At 35.8% G+C, this 14,720-nt stretch overlaps 1 non-coding gene across 1 annotated transcript; it reads left to right on the top strand.

The window, feature by feature from the left end:
* The first annotated feature begins 13,548 nt into the window (after positions 1–13,548).
* Positions 13,549–13,681, top strand: LOC126021144 (small nucleolar RNA SNORA51). The gene has a single exon (XR_007499753.1). It is a non-coding gene; the product is annotated as a small nucleolar RNA SNORA51 (small nucleolar RNA).
* Positions 13,682–14,720: the final 1,039 nt, after the last annotated feature.

The following is a 14,720-nucleotide window of genomic DNA, read 5'->3' as shown; positions in this document are numbered from 1 at the left end:
TACTTGAATTTTATGCCTTTAATATCAGGCTTAAATTTCTTTAATTATGAGCAGAAATCTAAATCCACCATATACTCATAGATTTTATAAAAGCATTGCCCAAATTTTATTACCTTAGAGAAAATTCAAATATGTACATTTATTTAAAATTATTCTAGGTACTAATTGTAAAATAAAATGTTTTGTATAGATCCAGCAAAAATATATAAAGAAATTTAAATTTAAATTATTGACAATTTTCATGCTAGGTAACCCTCAGAATACATGTCATTTATTCTCTTTGTCTCGAAAAGTCATTCATTTAAATATTATATTTATACCCTGATTTATACATCACTGCACTGTTGTTGTTGTTGTTTTTTTCATTCTTTTACTAGAACTCCTATTGCAAGGATTATTTTTCTATACCTAAAACCATTGAATCTTCAATAAACTTTCTTCTATCATTCCTGGGTTATTAGGTCCTCCATATAAATACTCAAGCTATATTACCCACATGGCTCTATTGTATAAGAACATTTATTTATTTATTTATTTATTTATTTATTTATTTATTTATTTATTTTAGAGGCTGCATCTAGCTCTTCACTCAGAAATCACTCCTGGTTGATTTGTAGACCATATAAAATATTGGGGATCAAACCAAGGTAGGCCATGAGCAAGGCAAATGACTTATCCACTGTACTATTGCTCTGGTTCCAAGAATATTTATTTTCTTTACTTGTTTTCAAATGTTCTACATTTGGAAGGAATGGGAGATGCTTGAATTAAAAAAAAAATCTATTTCTACTGTCTTCATCCCTGTTTCATGCTTTAAAAAAATACTCATGGGGCCAGAGAGATAGAGAGATAGCACAGTGGTAGGGCATTTGCCTTGCACACAGTCGATTCAGTATAGATGGTGGTTTGAGTCTCTGCATTCCATATGGTCCTCCATGCCTGCCAGGAGCGATTTCTGAGGGCAGAGCCAGGAGTAACCCCTGAGCACTGCCGGATGTGACCCCAAAACATAACAAAACAAAACAAAATACTCATTTGATGTTCACCCTCTTGCAAATATGTGACACTCTATTCCTCCATATACAATCATGTACTCTTATAGTTTTCCAGCATGCATTGAAGACTGAAACAACTCACTGCAGCTTTCTTTCAAAGTCTCTTTTGGGTAAGTTTTGTGTCTAACATGCAATGCAAAGACTTGTATTGAATATCTGTACCTCCTCAAGTCAAATGCTGTTTGTCTAATTATATTTTAGCCCCTAACTTCCCTGACCTTATTCTAGAACTAAACAATACCTGGAACTTTAGTTCTGAAATCTTATACACCAATAAACAATTCCACATCTCCTAATACTTCAAGCTTGTAATGAGTATCTCCATTAAATGGGTTTATTTCACTGTCAATTCTATAGCCTTGCAAATAGTTTAACTTGGATACTCCATGACTATTTCAAATAAAATTGTGTTGTAATAGATCAAATAAGAAATTATATTCTGATATGGTTCTCCTTTTTGTGTTCAATTTTCTTAACTGCATTAGTATTTTAAAATAAAAACTAAGATTCATTTATTATTCAGCCTTTCTTTTAAAATAACTCTTAAATGAATCTTAGATTTTCAATAGCACTATACTAACATGATTTAGATTATCTTTAACAGTGAGAAAAGCAAATATAATAATCTTTGAGTTCTCCATATCTAACAGCATTATTTCTATTATGTAAAGATTTTAAATTCACAAATGAATGATACTTTCCTTCAACTCACAAATGAAGCCTCTAAAACAAAAATACAAATCTAACAAATAATAAAGAATAGCCAGATATTCAAACTCATTTCTTTTTATTTCAAACAATTTTATTCTCTTCTACTATGTCTTTATGTATAAACTTTCTCCTTGTAAATATATATTTAAATCAGTAGTTCTCTGTTGCATTAAGCCCTTACTATGGGCTTATATGGTGGATGGAGGCCTTTGTCCTTAGGCTCAGGACTACATGGCTCCATCCTCCATTAACTGACAACTCATCATCTTCAGGTGGTCACGGCGGGTATTGAACTCACTCACAGGCAGGCTTCCAGAGAGATAATATCTTTATTCAGCCCTAGCCAACAGATGTGACTGCTAACCATTTACACTTGCCATTCTTAGCTTGTCCTGCATCTTAACTCCTTTCAGCCATCTTCCCTCTGACCTCCATGCTGGCAAAGACCAAAAGCCCTTGGGTCAAAGCCCTTATCTAACCTTCCCAGACCCCCTCCCAGAAATGGGCAGGGTCTTGCAAGTAAGCTCAAGTTACCTAGGAAGAATGGGGAAATGGGTCCACATCTGCCCCCCCCCTTTTTTTCATAAAGAAAAAAGGCATAACTTATGTGATTTCTGCCTATATCCAAAGTGGGTCATATTTCCATAGCAACAATGTAATAAAGTGAAAATTAACATACCAGCCCTATTCAAAAATATAACATTTTTGCAAAACATACCATGTACCTGTAACTTAAAATTTTCTTAATGCTTTTTACCAAGCACTATCCTGGAACATTCATGTTCCTATACCTTGTAATACTATATAAACTATTTCTTGGGGGAACATTTTGTTCCTATAAACCTTCCCTAAACACAAGTACTACAGCATAAATGCATAACATTTTAAAAAAACAGGCTAAGTCCATTAAAATACACACAGTAAAACATTATACCAATGGAAACATTAACTATGGAAAACAATAAAGCACATTAAATTGGCAAGAACATGACTTAGATTAAAGTTAGATGCAGGCTTTTAGAAATTAGATTGTTCATTTAGGCTTTACTGTTATTTCTCCCCTATTTTTAACTAATTTTTTTTATACCACTATCCTAACTAAAACTTATCCCATCACCAACTATGTGTAAAATATGACTACCCTACCTAAAACCATAAGTCCAGACACTGGCCTTCTTCCATGTGGTTTGGAGTTCCAAGGGGTTTTAGCCACCGCAGCTGCTTCAAGGCTGGGCTGAGAGCGCACCTGCCACCTTGGCCACTTGCAAGCTATTCACCGCATTTTTGCCATGCCACATGGCAGGAGCTGAACCAAAGTGGCTGCATCAGGACGGTGGAGCAGTCTCTGTGTGCTTTTAGCTGAGCTCATGTCCCTGTTCGGGCACCATTTGTAGTGAATCTGAGCTGTTAAATCCTTTGTTGGGTGTTTGTGAATCCACAAACAGTCCTCAGAATGAGAAATTACTTCCCATCCCCTCGTCCCCTTTTGGGGGAAGACCTTTGTAACATTTATCCGCAGCAAATAATAATCCACACAGACAAGAAGGTTAGGGTGTAAAAGATTGGGCAAAGAAAGAGAGTCCTCTTGCAACCTGCAAACAGCTTTCGAAAAAGGAACCCCCTTCCCTGTCCATCAAGCTATTTATTGCCAACTCTACAGTGCCCCACCTGGAAGTCTAGGTGGGGCAATAGTCACAGAACAATCCTAAGGAAATATTTTTATATACAACAATTCCAAGACTAATCTTATGGAAACTTTTTCATATACTACAGTTTTCAAAATATGATCTGTGGTAAAACAACAGTAGCATTGCTGATTATAAATAAACTACATATAACAAGTTATACACAAAATGGACCTGTTATGTTATAGTCTCTTAGAGGCTAAGAATGGAGGTATGAGATGCATGCTGGGAAACTATGGTGGAAGGAGGTCAACACTGGTGGTGGGAAAGGCTCTAATTCACTGTCACTATGTCACTAAAACAAACTGTGAAAACATAAACAAGTTAAAAGGAAATAACTTGGAAGTAGTTATTAAAGATAAATTTGTTAATTTTTCAAATTTTTTTTTTTTTTGGTTTTTGGGTCCACACCCGGCGGTGCTCAGGGTTATTCCTGGCTCCATGCTCAGAATTGCTCTGGCAGGCACGGGGGGACCATATGGGACGCCGGGATTTGAACTGATGACCTTCTGCATGAAAGGCAAACGCCCTTACCTCCATGCTATCTCTCCGGCCCATTTTCAAATATTTTAAAAAAATCAGTGAGAGGAGATAAACACTTCCTCACATAGACATAAAGATGGCCAACAGACATATAAAAATGTTTTCATCACTGATTATCTGAGATTTGCAAATAATATTGAGAATGTTACATCACATCAGATTATGAGAATAATATATATCAAGAAATTTGGAAAAATAAGGCCAGGGAGTTAGTACAGTGTGTAAGGTGTTTGCATTGTACTCAGTTGACCTGACTTCAGTTCCAGGCTAGCTCAAAACCACCAAGGGTAATTCCTGAGAACAGAGCCAGAAGTAAGCCTTGAGCACAGCTAAATGTTGCCCCTAAAAATCAAACAAAACCCAAAAATATTTATAATTAATAAGTGCTGGCAGGAATTTGGTAAAGGGAATTTTCTTCCTCTATTGATGGAACTGGTTCCTTGGTAAATGATAAATAAAATTGCATATGATTGAGTTATCTACTCCTTGGTATCTACCAAAGTGCACAAAAACATTTAAAGAATTTAAAGTAAAAAAACTATAAATTTGAAAAGTGATATGTATATCTATGTTCATAGAAGCATTGTTTACATCAACCAAGATATGAAACAACTCAAGTGCTCAAAAAGAGATGAATGCATACAAAAAGTAAGTTGTATGTGCACAATGGAACATTACTCAGCATTAAGATAAAGTCTTGCAATATGATGCAACATGAATAAACTCATGCTAAATGAGTGAGTGAGAAAGATAAAAGATAAATACCAGATGAACATTCTTATATGCAAGTACAAAGAAATATCAAAAATGAGACAGTACTAAAAGAAGAAAACCTGGAGTTATCAATAGAACTACGAAATAAGGAGGAAAAGCTGGGAGGTTGCCAGTGTGGCAGTGAATAATAATACTCTAGTGAATGGATTAATGTTTCAGCTCTGTAAATATAAAGTAATAATTCCAGTACTATTCTATATTAGGATTTCTCATTATAAACTGATCTGAGGTGCCAGAGAAATAATATGGAGAGTCAGACACTTGCCTTTCAATTGACCAACACAGTATGATTTCACATGGTCCTCTGAGCACTGAGTGATCCCTGAGCCTATTATCTCTAGCCAGGAGTAGGCTCTGACAATCAAAAGTTATGGTCCAATAAAAAAGGGGAAAAAAGAAAATTATGAGATTTGCAGGGTGGGAGAGAAGAAATAATCTTTTTTGAAATGAAATATCAAAGGGCTCATTTCAAATTTTCTGAATCAGAAATACTGGTTGTGTTTTTTAAAAGGTTTCCAGTGATTTGTATACTCGCCAACATTTAACACTATATTTTCAGTTTCAGCCCATCCACTATCCTTACACTTTCTGTCATTTCTCCATGACACTCCTCCACAGGGCAATTCTTGTGTCCAACTCAAGAACATAGGTCATGTGCTAAGGGACCCATAATGCAAGTTCTCGCCCCATTTGTCATCAAGGTGCATCCAGGGCACTGATTATTGCTGGGCCAACTGTCATAGGGCCATGTGACACTTTTGCCTTGATTCCCTACACTAGAAATTTAGGGAACTAACATTGCTAGATCAACAAATTATAGAGAGAAATAGTTTGTTGATCTATATAGAAACATTTCAGATCCCAGACAACTAGAAATATGGATCTCAAATCAATGTACCCAAATATTTTAAAAAAGCACTGAAGAAAGAAGAATTCACATGATCTGGTAGATACTTGTACTGTCAAATCTTCAAGCTCAAATAAAACCTCATCAATAAGAAACTTAAAAATTGAATGAAATTAAAAATTACTGATTCATGGACATCGACCATCTAACCTCAAACCCCAGATCCAAAACTTAAACTGGCAGGTTCCCTGCACCAGCACCAGGAATCAAACTCCCTCCTGGGGAGGCCCTAATACCACTCTGGCACCAACTTGCTCAAGGGTAGGTTTGTATGATAGCCCCAAAATAAGGAAACAGCAATAACTTGATCAAAGGGCAGGTTTCCCTATCTTGCCACCTAATGGCTTGATGAAATCAGAAGACGCTCAGTGACACTATGGCTTCGTCTTAGGATTTGTGCAAAAAACAAGATCTCTAATTAGAGAAGACTGACTCTTACACCTGCAATTGAGCAGAACTTTTTGTGGAACCAAATAGAAAGACCTTGGAGTTAGACAAGTAACATGCCCAGAACTTATAGTCAGTCTTATGAAAGTATGCTTCATGGGTAGCCAAAAAAATTTCCCTTAGGCCAAGAGAATTTCCTTTCTAATTTCCCCAACACTTACTGAGCCTATGCAAATAAATAAATAAATAAATATACCTTGCCACATCTGTCCTTTATTTTTTAAATTTTTCTTTATATCTTCTAGATAGGAGCTACTACCTTTTTCATAGAAATTAGAACATGAATCATTTTGTTCTGCCTCATATTTCTATATCTTTGTACAAACTTAGGGGAAAAAATAATGGATGGGACCCAGAGACCCAGTGGTCTCAGATGAATTGATGGGGAAAAAATGGTCAGAACTAAATACACAAGCCAAGTCAATGACAGTAGAATCAAGAGACCCAAACTATAACCAGCTAAACACAAAACAGGCCTGTTAGACTAGTATACAAGGGGCTAAGGGCAGAGATATGGGTGCATGATGTGAACTAGAGTGGAGGGAGGTCAACAAAGGTGGTGGAAATGGTCCTAATTCACTGTCCCTTTATGCCTGAAATACAACTGTTTAAGACTTGTAATTCACAATTGTCTCAATAAAAATACAAACACCAAATCCTGCCACTCCAGCATTCCTTTTTCTTGTTTTGTTTTGTTTTGTTTTGTTTTTGATATTATTTTCCTTCTCTTTTTTTCTTCCACTTTTTTCTTTCTTTTTCACTCTTGTGATTATTATTTGGTGATTTTTTTGGTAATTGATACCAAATTTTTCTTCTCTTTTCCTTAACCTTTTTTATCTCCAACAGAATCACATAACTTGCATCATTCAGCCTCATAAATTGAGGGGGGAAATTGATGATACCAGGACTAGTCATATGAACATGTAGTGAAAATAAAAAATGATCAGACTGGAGCACCAAACCCAAAGTTATGACAACAGAATAGATACCCAATCTACAACAAGCTGTAAAGTGGAGACCAGTTGCACTAGTATTCTGGGGGGGGGGGGGAGGTTAAAGGAGGGAGACATGGAAGACATCCTGGGAAAAGGAGTGAAGGGAGGACAGCATTGGTGGTGGGAATGCCCTTCATTCATTGTCACTATGTACTGTAAATAATTCTGTGTAATGCACTTCATCACAATAAAAATTTAAAAATAAAAGATTTAAAAATAAGTTTAACTGATCCACAGTATCAGAGTCCATAAAATGGAATAGAAAGAGTTAAAAATACAATAGCTAGCCATTACAACTGACTACAACATGTGGAGTATTGTATCAGTGATGTTAAAGACAAACTACTGGCCATCAGAAATAATCACTGAGAACTTTCGTGATCTCTGGAGAGAAGCTCCTGCACATATTCAAGAGGGCCAAGGAGTGTCAAACAAAATAAAATCAAACAAAACAATGCCAAAATACAGAGTAATCGGAGCCGGAGCAGTGGCGCAAGCAGTGTCTGCCTTGCAAGCGCTAGCCTAGGACAGACCAAGGTTCGATCCCCAGGCCTCCCATCTGGTCCCCCAAGCCAAGAGCGATTTCTGAGCGCATCCCTGAGAGTCCCGGGTGTGGCCAAACAAACAAACAAACAAACAAAACAGAGTAATCAAAATGATAAAACAAAAACAACAAAAATCTACATTAAAACAGCAAGAGAGAAAAAATGCACTCAGATACATACAAGGAAAATAATAGGCCTTCCTGATATCTTCCTGATATAGTGATAAGACTTCCTATCTGATATCTTTCAAAACAAGATAGTGGCATTGTAGCTGGGTTTGAGGAAGCAGAGTAAGGCTCTCACCAAGGGAGACCAGGAAGGCTCCCCATAAAACCGACTCATCCTCCAAAGATCTCCCCAAATATACCAAAGGACACTAAATAGACAACTGTGTAGGAGAAACCACCCTATAGACCACCTAAATGGGTGAGATGAGCGCTTATTAAAACGGCTCCCCTAAAATGAAAACCAGAACCTATCTTCCTCTAAACACAGGAAGCCCACATTCTAAACTGATTGGCTAAAATTCTTTGAACCTGATTGGCTGATCCACTCTCACCTAAAATACAAGAGAAATCTCCCAAAATTGTTCCCAGGGGTTTGATCCTTAAGTGATCATTCTCTGCTGTCCTACCTTATGCTAAGCTGTTCTTCCTGGACGTGGTCTTGAAGTTACCCAGGGTAACTAGATTTTAGTACATAGAATACACACAGTAAAAAAAAAATTAGACCTAAATATTGTGGTAACTGTCAAAAACAAACAAAAAATAAATAAATCTAGCCCAGAGTTCACTACCTCACAAAGCTATCACTTAGGTTTGAGGAAATGGTAAGAACCTTTTTTTTTTTTGAAGAAGAAATTGGAACTTTTATTTATTATTCTTTTATTAATTTTTAATAGAATCACTGTTATATGTAGTTACAAAATAGCTGATGGTTGAGTTTCTGTCATGCTATGTTCCAACACCCATCCCCCTGCACCAATGTTCCCAATATTTCCCCAGCCCCCAACCACAGTCTACCTCTTTGTCATATACATTTCTTCTCTCCCCCTCTTTTATCTTCTTTTTTCCTTTTAGGCACTGTGCTTTGCAATACTGTTATTGAAACGGTAGTATGCATATCACTTTCCTTCCTTGTAGTACCCAGATATTGTCCAGAGTGATCATTTTTAACAACTATTGTCATAATGCACCCTTCTGGTCCAAACCATACTCTGCTCTTCACCCCACTATTATAGCATTCTTCATACCATGGACCTGTCCTCTTTTTCATTTTCTTTTTTCTGGAAAGCCTGTCTAAAGTACAAGTGGGGGTGGGGTGGGTTGGAGGGAGATTTGGGACATTGGTGGTGGAAATGTTGCACTGGTGAAGTAGGGGCGTGTTCTTTACATGATTGAAACCTAATCACAATCATATTTGTAATCAAGATGTTTAAATAAAGAAAAAAAGTGAACCTGATTCTTGAATTTTATAAAAGCTGACTGCTCTATTTCTATTTTCACATTGTGACAATTCTAATTAGAATGATTTACAATGGTGCTGAGCTAAGAAGGATAATTAAAGTGATACCTGAGCTTAAAATCTAAAGCAAGGAATTCAGATCTTACATGTAGGCAGTCAGGCATCAGAAAAATGAAGCAAAGCATGTTTTATTAGTTATCTCGGTCACATCCAGAGGTGTTTATGGGTTACACCTGGCTCTGCACTCTGGAATTACTTCTGGTAGTGCTTGAGGACCATATTGGAGGCAGATTATTGAACCTGGGTCAGTCACATGCAATACAAACCTTTTACCTGCTATGCCTCTAAGCAAAGCATACTTCAGGAAGATTAATCTAATAAAAAATGTGAGATAGAAAAAAAGGAAGTCACTAAAAGTCTCTGATCTGGCACACATTAAAAAGAACAAAACAACCAGTGCTGGAGCTGCTATGGAGAGAAAGGAACTCTTATTCACTGCTGGTGTTGTCAATGGTCAACTGGTCAATCCATTGTGGAAAACAATATGGATATCCCTCAAAAAAATTGAAATTGAGCTTCTATTTGACTCAGCAATGTAGGTCCTGAGATTATACCCTAGGATCGCACAATCACAAGGCAGAAAACGCATCTAAACTCCTGTATTTATTGCATCACTATTAACAATTTTCTAATCTAGAAACAATGCAAGTGTCTGAAAATAAATGAGTATATAAAGAAAAATGCTATATCTAAATAGCTATTATGAAAAATAAAATCACAAAATTTGCTTATACGTAGATGGATCTGAAGGTAATCATACTGAGTGAAATAAGTTAGAGGGAGAATAACATATAGAATGATCATACTCATTTGCTATATATATATAATCCATAGTGTAATAATAATACCCCAAGATGATAGAAATGAAGGTTAAGGGCCCGGAGAGATAGCACAGCGGCGTTTGCCTTGCAAGCAGCCGATCCAGGACCAAAGGTGGTTGGTTCGAATCCCGGTGTCCCATATGGTCCCCTGTGCCTGCCAGGAGCTATTTCTGAGTAACCCCTGAGCACCGCCGGGTGTGGCCCAAAAACCAAAAAAAAAAAAAAAGAAGAAATGAAGGTTAAGAGGATAAGTCCAGGGGCCGTAGCAGTGATGCAGCGATAGGGGTTTTGCCTTGCATGCAGTTGACCTAAGATGAACCACAGTTCAATTCCTGGCGTCCCATATGGTCTCCTAGCCAGGAGCGAGCGATTTCTGAGCACATAGCCAGTAGTAATCCCTGAGCATCAGAAGGTGTGTCTCAAAACAAACAAACAAACAAAAAAAAGAGGACAGGTTCATGGTATGAAGGATAATAACCTTTTCAAACAGACAAGAACTGTCATATTTTCAAAACCTAAACCAATTTTTAAAGAACTACTGAAACGCTACCCCCAAAAAAGATGCTTGCAAATAAATATAATCCAAAATAAAGTAAGTAATTACTTACCATAAGTAAGTACATAAGTAAGTAATTCAAAATATACTAAGAAGTTACTATGGTCAACTTTATGATCTTGAACTGGAGAACCTGAAAGAAAGAAATAGATTCTTATCCCAAAGTGAAACCAGGAGGAAGTAGAAACCTGAATAGGCCATCACACCTAAGAAATTCAAAACAGTACTTAAGAATCTTCCCAAGAACAAAAGTTCTACTTTGTATGGGTTTAATGGTGAATTTTATCAAACCTACAGGAATATTTATTATGTTTATTCATTAAGCTCTTCCTAAACATCAAAGATACAGAATCCTTTCTAATATTCTAATATACTCGATGAAGCTAGCATTACACTAATATCCAAAATAGAGATATTTTCAGAAAGGAAATTTCAAATCAACATCACTGATATATATGATATATATATATATATATATATATATATATATATATATATGATATATCGTACATCCAATCAAGCAAGACTTATCTCAGGGACAAAAGGACTGTTCTACAAATCAATTACCATAACACACCACATTAATAAAAGGAAAGTTAATAAACATACAATCATAACAATAGATGTAGAGAAAGCTTTTGAAAAAATTCAAATTCTCTTATCAAAAAAAGTATCCTCAATAAAATAACACCAGTATCATTCATAATATTAAAACCCTTTCCTTGGGCGCAAAGCCACAAAGTTCACTGTTTTCACTATTCTGCAATATAGTAGTAAAAATCCTGGCTACAGAAGGAGGCAAGAAAAAAAATTCAAAAGGATCCAAATTAGAAAAAAGTAAAATTATCGCTATTTTCATATGACATGAAATAATCTTAAATAATATACTGAAATGCTTCTAGAAAAAAAATATACAGTAAAGTGTCTGGCTTAAAAGTCAATAAAAATTTACTGCATTCTAATATACAAAAATAAATGAGAAGAAAAATTGATTAAGGATTCTATTCTATTTTAAATAATATTTAAAAAACACCAAGTATCTAGGAATCAACCAAATATCTGGAGGTCTATACCATGGTTGCCCCTTTAACAAATAATTCTGGGAAAACTGGATAACGACATGTAAGATATTAAAATAATCCATATCACACCATAAGCAAAAGTCAATTCAAATTGTATCAAAAACCTAGAAAAATGTTCAGAAATTACAAAGCACATTGAGGTAAATATAGGCAGAACATTTCAAGATTTGGACACCAAATGTTCAAATGATCTTATACCACAAGCAACAAAATTAAAAACATGCAAGTAGGACTACATAAAATTTAAGAGTTTCTTTGTGGCAAAAGAAACATGGGCTAAAACCAAAAGACAGCTGATTAAATGGGAAAAATATTTACACTCAACACTTCAGATAAGGGCTTAATACTTAAGATATATAAAGTATTAATGAAGATCAACAAAATCAAATTCAAAAATTTTATCCAAAAAATGGGGAGAGGAAATGAGCAGATACTACTCAGAGGAAGACAAGTGGATCACTAATAGGCACATGAATATGTACTCAGCATACTTATTATCAGAGAAATCAAAATCAAGAAAACAATTAGAAATCATCACAAACCAGTGATAATGGCACATACAAAATAATAGAAACAATCTATGCTGCAGGGATGTGGGAATATTGGTGGAAATTTGTCTGATTTAAACACCTGTGGCACAGTAAACTTAGATTTGAGCAACCATATGATCTAACAATTTCACTTTTCAGTTTCTAACCCTAGTACTTAAAAACCTTCATTTAAATGGACATATAGGCACACCACTATTCATTGCTGCATTGAGTATAACATATAACATATGGAATCAGCATAGCTATCCAATGACAAAGGAATGGACTTGGAGATGTGGTACACATACACAATGGAATACTATGCAGTTACAATAAAAGATAAAATCATGCAATTTTCTACAACCTGCTTGGACCTGAAAGATAGCATATTGAGTAATGAAAGCCAGAAAAATAAGGACAAACACAGGATGATCTCAGTTATCTGTGGTGTATAAAATGATTGATTTAGTAAGGGTAATGTAAAGAAGGGTTGCCTAGATACATTTGACTCCAGAGCCTAGGTGGTAAAAGGACAGAGAAGAAACTAAATCAAGATGGAAATGAAGATTATGAGAAAGGGAAATTGTAAAGGGACAGGAGTCTGCACTTCAGTTTTACTGGAGATGTGAGTGGGAGAATAATATAGCTATACATTCAAAGCGCACACTCAACAAGACTAAAAATATGAGAACTAAGTTTAACCCACAAAACTTTAATGTATCTTCCAAGGTGGTGGGTTTTGGGAAGGTTTATTGGGGATGGGTGATGACAGAGTATGGATAACTAGAGCCAGGAGTTAACCTAGTGGTGGGATTGATATTGAAATATTATATGACCAAAACTGAACTTTGTTAATATAGTTCTTTAATGAAATAAAAATAGATGAATGGTTAAAGAAACTACGGTACATATAATATACACAATGGAATATTATGCAGCCATTAGAAGAGATGAAGTCATAAAATTTTTCTATACATAGATGTATATAGAATTTATTATGCTGAGTGAAATAAGTCAGAGTGAAATAAGTCTGAGATAAACTCAGAATGGTCTCACTCATTTATGGGTTTTGAGAAGAATTAAAAATATTTGTGTAATGATTCTCAGAGACAAAATAGAGGAGGACTGGAGGGCCAGCTCCTGACATGAAGCTCACCACAGGGATCGTTTAGTGCAGTCACAGAAATAATTACACTGAGAAGTATCATAACAAAATGTGACTGAATAAGGGAAGTAGAAAGCCTGTCTAGAGTTCAGGCCGGTATGGGGTAGGGAGGAAGGACACTTGGGATATTGGTCATGAGAATGTTGCACTGGTGAAGAATTTTTTTTATACATATATATATTTAAAAAATCAAAAAAAAGAAAAGATAGGCCTCCCAATTCTCACCACAGGCTGTGTTCTTTACACTGACTGTATAAAAAGAGGAGATACAGTAAATGCACTCCACATACACCTCAACCCAGGCACTTTGCCTGGTCTGTATTGTGAATTGGGGGACAAAAAAAAAATCAAAATCCAAGGGGCCTGAGCCATAGCACAGGGGTAGTGTGTTTGCCTTGCATACAGCCAACCTGGGAGGACCTGGTTTGATTCCCGGCAGGGCCGGGAGTAGCCCCTGAGCACTGCCAGGTGTGGCACCCAAACCAATCAATCAATCAATCAATAAATAACTAAATTAAAAAAATAAAAATTAGTTAACAAATTTTTCAATATTATAAAATTAGATTTTCCATTTTATAGGTATATGAGGTGAATTTATATGGCTAATTTTCATATGAAATGTCATATTTATAGCATAATATAACAGCATTGTGTATTATTTACTACTCTCTTTGATAACTGCCTCCTAGTGTTCAGTGATTTTCACATCAGTAGTCACTTCTCTTTTTCTTTGGCAGATTCCAACTACCTCATTTATCTCTGAAGTTTGGCTGTTTTCAATGACTTTACTCTTAATTATTTCCCATTTGCATTCAGAAATTTAAGTCTCTATTTGAACAATTGTGGACAGAATATTTTTTTATTCAACACGGCAAACTGGAAGGAAGTTTTTCCCAAAAACCAGTTGACATTTCCTAATAGTCATGCTTGTAAACACCTCCTTATGTAGTCTCTCTGGCTATTTTAATATATTCCACACACTAATATTAAACCAAAACAAGAAAAAACAAAATTCCAAATTAAAAAACCTTAACAGTCAAGATTATGGGGCAAAAATGGTTAAGACCTTGCCTTGCATGAGGCTGACCAAGGTTTTTGAGTCCTGTGACCTCCCCCCCCACCCCCACTAAATAGAGTAAGGACCAGGGTCAGAGCAACAGGAAAGCAAGTATGGCATATGTTTGAACACAGATTAGCAGTTTAATCTGCAGCATGCCATATGATGCCCAAGATCTGCCAAAAGTCATCTCTAAGTGAAAAATCACTTTTAAGCCAGGAGCATTGCAAGGTGTGGTCCTTCCCACAAGGAGAGCTAGTATCAGCAACCTTAACTAAGGTCTATAAATTATTTAGTCAATATTTTGCCTGTTCTATTTGTCA

Source organism: Suncus etruscus, chromosome 10 (assembly GCF_024139225.1).
Source record: "Suncus etruscus isolate mSunEtr1 chromosome 10, mSunEtr1.pri.cur, whole genome shotgun sequence".
NCBI lineage: Eukaryota > Metazoa > Chordata > Mammalia > Eulipotyphla > Soricidae > Suncus > Suncus etruscus.
The sequence above is the reverse complement of the archived record's forward strand: the minus strand, read 5'-3'. Positions and strand labels throughout refer to the sequence as shown.